This window comes from Mandrillus leucophaeus, unplaced genomic scaffold, assembly GCF_000951045.1.
Source record: "Mandrillus leucophaeus isolate KB7577 unplaced genomic scaffold, Mleu.le_1.0 Scaffold106, whole genome shotgun sequence".
Classification (NCBI taxonomy): Eukaryota; Metazoa; Chordata; class Mammalia; order Primates; family Cercopithecidae; genus Mandrillus; species Mandrillus leucophaeus.
The window spans coordinates 3,413,418-3,421,201 of record NW_012098765.1 but is presented as its reverse complement, the minus strand read 5'-3'; positions in this window follow the sequence as shown (position 1 = coordinate 3,421,201).

The window sequence follows — 7,784 nt, the reverse complement described above, 5'->3', positions numbered from 1 at the left end:
AATCTTATCATCAGCAAACAGCGACAGTTTGACTTCGTCTTTACTGATTTGGATGCCCTTTATTTCTTTCTCTTGTCTGATTGCTCTGGCTAGGGCTTCCAGTTCTATGTTGAATGGAAGTGGTGAGAGTGGGCATCATTGTCTTGTTCCAGTTCTCAGACGGGATGCTTTCAACTTTTTCCCGTTCAGTATTATATTGGCTGTGGGTTTGTCATAGACGGCTTTTACTACTTTAAGTTATGTCCCTTCTATAGCTATTATGCTGAGGGTTGTAACCATAAAGCGGTGCTGGATTTTGTCCAATGCTTTTTCTGCATCTGTTGAGATGATAATGTGATATTTGTTTTTAATTCTGTTTACATGGTGTATCACGTTTATTGATTTGTGTATGTTAAACCATGATTGCATTTTTTGGCATGCAGGGATGCAGTAGGTTTCATCTGATCGTAGTGGATTACCTTTCTGGTAAGCTGTTGGATTTGGTTAGCTAGTACTTTGTTGCGAATTTTTGCTTGTATATTCATCAGTGATATTGGTCTGTACTTTTCTTTTTTTGTTATGTCCTTTCTTGGCTTTGGTGTTAGGCTGATATTGGCTTCATAGAATGATTTAGGGAGGATTTCCTCTTTATCTTGTGGAATAGTGTCAACAGGATTCATACTGATTCTTCTTTGAATGTCTGATAGAATTCAGCTGTGAATCTGTCTGATTCTGGACTTTTTGGTTGACAATTTTTTGTAGGATTTCAATCTGACTGCTTGTTATTGGTCTTTTCAGGGTTTCTAATTCTTCCTGGTTTAATCTAGGAGGGTTGTATATTTCCAGGAATTTATCCATCTCCTCTAGGTTTTCTAGTTTACCCACAGAAAGGTGCTCATGGCAGCCTTGAGTGATCTTTTTGTATTTCTGTGGTACTGGTGGTAATATCTCCCATTTTATTTCTAATTGAGCTTATTTGGATCTTCTCTGTTCTTTTTTGGTTAATATTGCTAATGATCCATCAATTTTATTTATCTTTTCAAAGAATCAGCTTTTGGTCTCATTTATCTTTTGTATTTTTTTCGTTTCAATGTCATTTAGTTCTGCTCTGATCTTGGTTATTTCTTTTCTGCTGGGTTTGGCTTTGGTTTGTTCTTGTTTCTCTAGTTCCTTGAGGTGTGACCTTAGATTGTTTATTGGTGCTCCGTCAAACTCTTTGATGCAGGCATTTAAGGCTTTGAACTTTCCTCTTCGCACTGCCTTTGCTGTATCTGAGAGATTTCTATATGTTTTTGGTACCTTGTGTCACTATTATCATTCCATTCAAAGAATTTTTTAATTTCCATCTAGATTTCATCCTTGTCCCAACAATCATTCAGGAGCAGGTTATTTAATTTCCATGTATTTGCATAGTTTTGAGGGCTCCTTTTGGAGTTGACTTTCAACTTAATCCCAATGTGTTCTGAAAGAGTACTTGATAGAATTTCAATTTTCTTATATTTATTGAGACCTGCTTTGTTGCCTATCACATGGTCTGTCTTGGAGAATGTTTCATCTGCTGACCAATAGAATGTATATTCTGCAGCTGTTGGGTAGAATGTTCAAATATCTGGTAGGTCCAAGCTATAGTTCAAATCCATTGTTCTATCAGTCACTGAAAAGAGACATACACATTTATTACTGCAATAGCAAAGTGCTACAAGCTGGGTTAACCCTATAAAATCTTCCTTTTCTGGGAAAAAGTCCATTAATAATTTCAAATAACTAAATAAATAATGGACAGACAGTTAATAAAACTATAACAAGAGAATCTTGGTAGTCATTCTTTCTTCATCTCTTCTAATCACGTTACATCTTCAATCCAGGATATACAGTTTGGTCTTCCTTTAAAACTTATCAATATTCTGACCAGTTCTACCAGCTCTACTTCCATGATGCCAACAAAACAGGATCAAATGCATCTAATGGTTTTTTTTTTTTTTTTAAAGGGAGCAGTTTGACTGCCAGGACCTACCGAGGTCAATAATATTAAGAAAGCTTCTGAAAATACAGTAAAAGAATTTTCTTTAAATAGTGAACCAAAAAACCCCTTCCATTTGCATAGTTTCTTCAACAAAACTGCAAATTCACCATCAATTAAAACTGTAAATACAGGCAATAAAGGAAAGTCCATCATTTCATCTTATTCTTCTGTTAGCCGTGATTCCATTTCTTCGCTTCCTCCTCTCACAAATCTCCTTGAAAGAAGTGCATATTCCTTAAGTATTATTAATAATAAAATATCAAAAGACAACAGATGTTGGCATGGATGCAAAGAAAAGGGAATGCTAGTACACTGTTGGTGGGAACGTAATTGGTTCTACCTCTATGGAAAACAGCAGGCGATATCTCCACGAATTGAAAAAAGACCTAGCATTCCACCCAGTAATCCCAATACTGGGTATATACACGCCACAAAAGAAGCCATTATATGAAAAGACACCTAAACTCTTATGTGTATTGCAACACTATTCACAATAGGAAAGTCACAGAATCAAAGTAAGTGTCCATCAACAGTTGATTGAATAAAGAAAGTGTGCTACGTATACACCAGGGAACACTAAGTAGCCACAAAAAAATGAAATTCTATCCTTTGCAGTAACATGGATGGAGCTGGAGACTATTATCCTATGTGAACTAACTCAGAAGCAGAAAGTCAAATACTGCATGTTCTCACTTACAAGTTGGGAGGCAAACGATGGGTACATATGGACATAAAAATAGAAATAATAGACAATGGGGGCTCCAGAATGGGGCAGAGAGAGGAGGGACTGAGGGTTGACAGATTATCTGTTGAACACGATGTTCGGTATTTGAGTGACGGGCACACTAGAAGCCCAATCCCTACCATTATGCAATATGTTCAGGAGAAAAAAAAACATGCACATGTGCCCCCAAATCTAAAATTAAAAAAAAAATCTAACCCTCTTTATGCAGGGTTTAAAGGATAAAATAAAGTATAACTATACAAGCTTTCATATAATAATAGATGAGAATATATATATTGATTACTCAAAAGGAAAAAAGAACTACATAGTCTTACTTTCTTATAATTTCTTCATTCATCTCCCCTCAAACTCAGTCTGAATGACCTTCTACCCTTCCACCTCATAGAAATGATTCTGTAAAAGTCATTAATGGCCTGCGTATTGCTCAATACAATGGTCAGCGGTCAGGCCTCATCTAACTTAACCTGCCAGTTGATTATTCCTTCCTCCTTGATAAACTTTATTTACTTAGCTACCAGGGCACTGAACTCTCTTGGTTTCTTCTCATCTCACTGTTTGCTCCATCTCAGTGTCCCTTACTGCTTCCTCTTTTTCTCCTGACTTCTTTATCTTGGATTGACCCAATGCTGTTTCTCTTCCTTTTTTAGCTGTAATTACACCCTTGGTGATGGCAATCTCTCAGATTTGAAATGTTATCTATCTGTTACAACCCTCCAATATATATCCCCAGTCCAAATCTTTCTACTAAACTCTAAACCCATGTATTCAACTCTCCGTACTTGGACATACAAAAGCATCTGAAGTTCAAGATTCCCAAAGCTGAGCTTCTGATATCCTTCCCCCTTAAACGTGTTCTATCCACAGCTTTGCCAATCTCAGTTGATGGCTTATTCAACAGGGCAGTGCCTTGGGCCAAATCCTGGTAATTACTCTCAATTCTTCCCCTTTTATCACATCCCACATCCAATCCACCAGAAAATACAGTTTGCACTTAAAAAAAATATATAAATATTCTGACCAATTCTACCAGATCCATTTCTATGATGCCAAAAACTCAGGATTAAATACATCTAATGGTTGTTTTCAGAGACAGATGTTTGCTTGTCAGGACCCATTGAAAAACAAGCGCCACTGATGTATTTTCCGGGAGCCAGTATTTCTTACCTGATGGTTGCTGTAAGGACCCTCCTATTATTCTCCACTCCAGGGAACATAATGCGATCAGTGTGCGCGTAAGTAAACCTAAGACACAGTTGAAGATGAAAAGATGATTTTGTTAGTTTGAAAGCCAATTACGAAGGCAGAAGAGCAAGATGGTAGAATAGAAGGCTCCGCTGATCATGCCCCATGGAAGGACAACAGGTTAACAAGGACCTGCCCAGAAAAAACACCTTCATAAGAACCAAAACCAGGTGAGCACTTATAGTACCTGGTTTTAACTTCATATCGCTGAAAGAGGCACTGAAAAGATAGAAAAAACAGCCCTGAATTGGGGGCATCATCTCCACCCACCTCCCCACCCCCACCCCACACACTCCCGGGCAGCAACAGTGTGGTACAGAGAGCATCTCTGGGCAGTGGTGGAGGGAGAACAGCGATTGTGAGGCAATGGACTTAGTGCTGTCCTGCTAGAGTAGAAAGAAGAACTGGACTAAACTTGGCTGATGCCTGCCCTGAAGGGTAAGCCCCAGTCCAGGCAGCATTCACTACAAGCTGACTTAAGGGCTTTTGGGTCCTAAGGGTACATCAGTGGTAGACTGGCAGTGCTCCTCATGGCCTGGAGAGGCAATGGCTACAGAATCAGCCTTAGGAAAGGGGACAGAAGAGTGGGAAGGACTGTGTCATGTAGTTTGAGGGCCAGCTCAGCCGCAATATAATAGAACACTAGGTAGACTTCTAAGGTTTTTGAGTCTAGTCCCTGACTCCCAGATGGGACTTCTGGACCCACCTGGGGCCTGGGAGATCTCCCTGACCTAAAGGGAAAAACACAGGCCTGGCTGGCTTTGCCGCCTGCTGATACTAGAGCCCCAGGGCCTTGAGTAAACATAGGCAGCAGCCTGGCAGTGGTTACGGCAGATGTTGGGGGAGACCCATACTGTGCTGCCATCGGGTATGACCTAGCACACTTATAGTGGTGGTAGCCACAGGGGTGTTTGTGATACTCTTCCCCCAGCTCCAGGCAGCTCAGCACGGAGAGATTCTGTATGTTTGGGAGAAATTTAGGGAAGAGAGCAGAGTCTCTCCTGGTAATCCAGAGAACACTCCTGGATCTTGTCCAAGACCATCAAGGCCATACCTCTAAGAATCTGTAAAACACAAATCTCCTTGAAAGAAGTGCCTATCACTGACGTTTATTGCGGCACTATTCACAATAGCAAAGACTTGCAACCAAGCCAAATGTCCATCAATAATAGACTGGATTCAGAAAATGTGGCACATATACACCATGGAATACTATGCGGCCATAAAAAAGGATGAGTTCATGTTCTTTGCAGGGACCTGGATGAAACTGGAAACCATCATTCTCAGCAAACTATCATAAGACCAGAAAACCAAACACCACATGTTCTCACTCATAAGTGGAAGTTGAACAATGAGAACACATGGACACAGGGAGGGGGACACAACACACTGGGGCCTGTCAGGGAGTCGGGGGCCAGGGGAAGGATAACATTAGGAGAAATACCTAATATAGGTGATGGGTTGATAAGTGCAGCAAACCACCATGGCACGGGTATACCTATGTAACAAACCTGCACGTTCTGCACATGTACCCCAGAAGTTAAAATACAATAATAATAAAAAAAAGAAAGAAGTGCCTATTTCTTCAGTATTATCATGTTATTGGGCTTGGGGCATCCAATGAAGTAGATACAGCTTAGGTCACCACACCCAAGTCCTTTCAAATATGTGGAAAGCCTTCCCAGGAAGGACGGCCACAAATAAGCAGAGCCAGTGAAGACTACAATAAATACCTAACCTTCCAATGCGTACACACCAAATAACATCTACCTGCATTAACACCAACCAGGAAAACATGATCTCACCAGATGAGCTAAATAAGGGACCAGGGACCAGTCTTGAAGAAACAGAGATATGTGTCCATCCATACAGAGAATTCAAAATAGCTGTGTTGAGGAAACTCAAAGAAATTCAAGAGCCGGGCGCGGTGGCTCACGCCTGTAATCCCAGCACTTTGGGAGGCTGAGGCGGGCGGATCACAAGGTCAGGAGATCGAGACCATCCTGGCTAACACGGTGAAACCTCGTTTCTATTAAAAATACAAAAAATTAGCCGGGTGTGGTGGCGGGCACCTGTGGTCCCAGCTACTCGGGAGGCTGAGGCAGGAGAATGGCATGGGCCCGGGAGGTAGAGCTTGCAGTGAGCCAAGATCGCGCCACTGCACTCCAGCCTGGGCGACAGAGCGAGACTCCGTCTCAAAAAAAAAAAAAAAAAAAAAAAGAAATTCAAGATAACATAAGGAGAATTTGGAATTCTATTAGATATATTTAACAAAGAGATTGAAATAAAAAGGAAGCCAATAAAACTGCTCCACTGACATGTTTCCAGATTCAAGGTCTGTAAACCACTTTTTTCAATGATTGTATGAAGCAGAAAGTTGATGTCAAGGTAATCAGCAGCGTCACCCAGGTACCACATCAAGGGCTTTGAATTACTTTCAGCAGAGTCAATCCCAGTGCTGTCAAGCAAACAATAATAGAGTGAAGCCAACAATCTGACGAATACTTCTGAAAATATTGGGAAAGAATTTTCTTTAAATAGTGAACAACAACAAAAAAAACCTTCCATTTGTCGAGTTACTTCAATAAAACCGCAACCTCGCCATCAATTAAAACTTTAAGGCCAGAGCAATAAAGAAATGTCCATCTCTTGATCTCATTCTTCTGCTAGCTGCGGCCCCATTTCTTTGCCTCCTCTTGCCAGAAATCTCCCTGAAGGAAGTGCCTAGTCTTTGAGTAATATTAAAAAGTCAAAACACAACAGATGTTGGCGTGGATGCAGAGAAAAGGGAATGCTTGTACACTCTTCGTGGGAAGGTATATTGGTTCTACCTCGATGGAAGACAGTTTGGAGATATCTCAAGGGATCAAAAACAAAGCTACATTTTGACTCAGCAATCCCACTATTGAGCACCTTCCCAAAGGAAAAGAAATGATTATATAAAAAAGACACCTGGACTTGTATATTTACTACAGCACTATTCACAATAGCAAATTCATGGGACCAACCTAAGCGTCTATCAACACTTGACTGGATAAAGAAAATCTGCTACATATATACCATAGAACACTATGCAGCCATGAAAAGCATGAAATCTTGTCCTTGGCAGAAACATGGATGAAGCTGGAGTCTATTATCCTAAGTGAACTAACTCGGAAGCAGAAAATCAAAACTGCATGTTCTCACTTCTACAGGGGAGGTGAATGATGAGTACACATGAACATAAAAATGGAGATAATAGACACTGGGGACTCCAGGAGGTGCAAAGAGAGGAGGGAGTGAGGATAGAAAGACTGCCTTCTGAACACAATGTTCAGTATTCGGGTGATGGGTACCCCAGAAGCCCTATCCCTGCCATTATGCAATACACCCATGTAACAAACATGCACATGTACCCCCTGAGTGTAAAAGTTTTGGGAAAAAAAAAGAATCTTGACTTTCTTTATGCAGGGTTTAGGGGGTAAAATAATTAAAGAATATGCAAGCTTTCATATAATAATAGATGATAAAATCATATTGATTACTCAAAAGGAAAAAACTGCCTATTCTCACTTTTTTAAATATTTTCTTCCTTCATTTCTTTTTAAACTCAGTACGAAATGACCTTCTCTCTTTCCACCTCATAGAAATGATTTCTGTAAAAGTCACTGATGGCCTGCACATTGCTAAACACAATGGTCAGTTATCAGTCCTCATCTTACTTAACTTGTCAGTTGATTACTCTTTCCTCCTTGATAAACTTTCTTCACTTAACCACCAAGACGCTGGAATCTCTTGGTTTCTTGCCCCATCTCA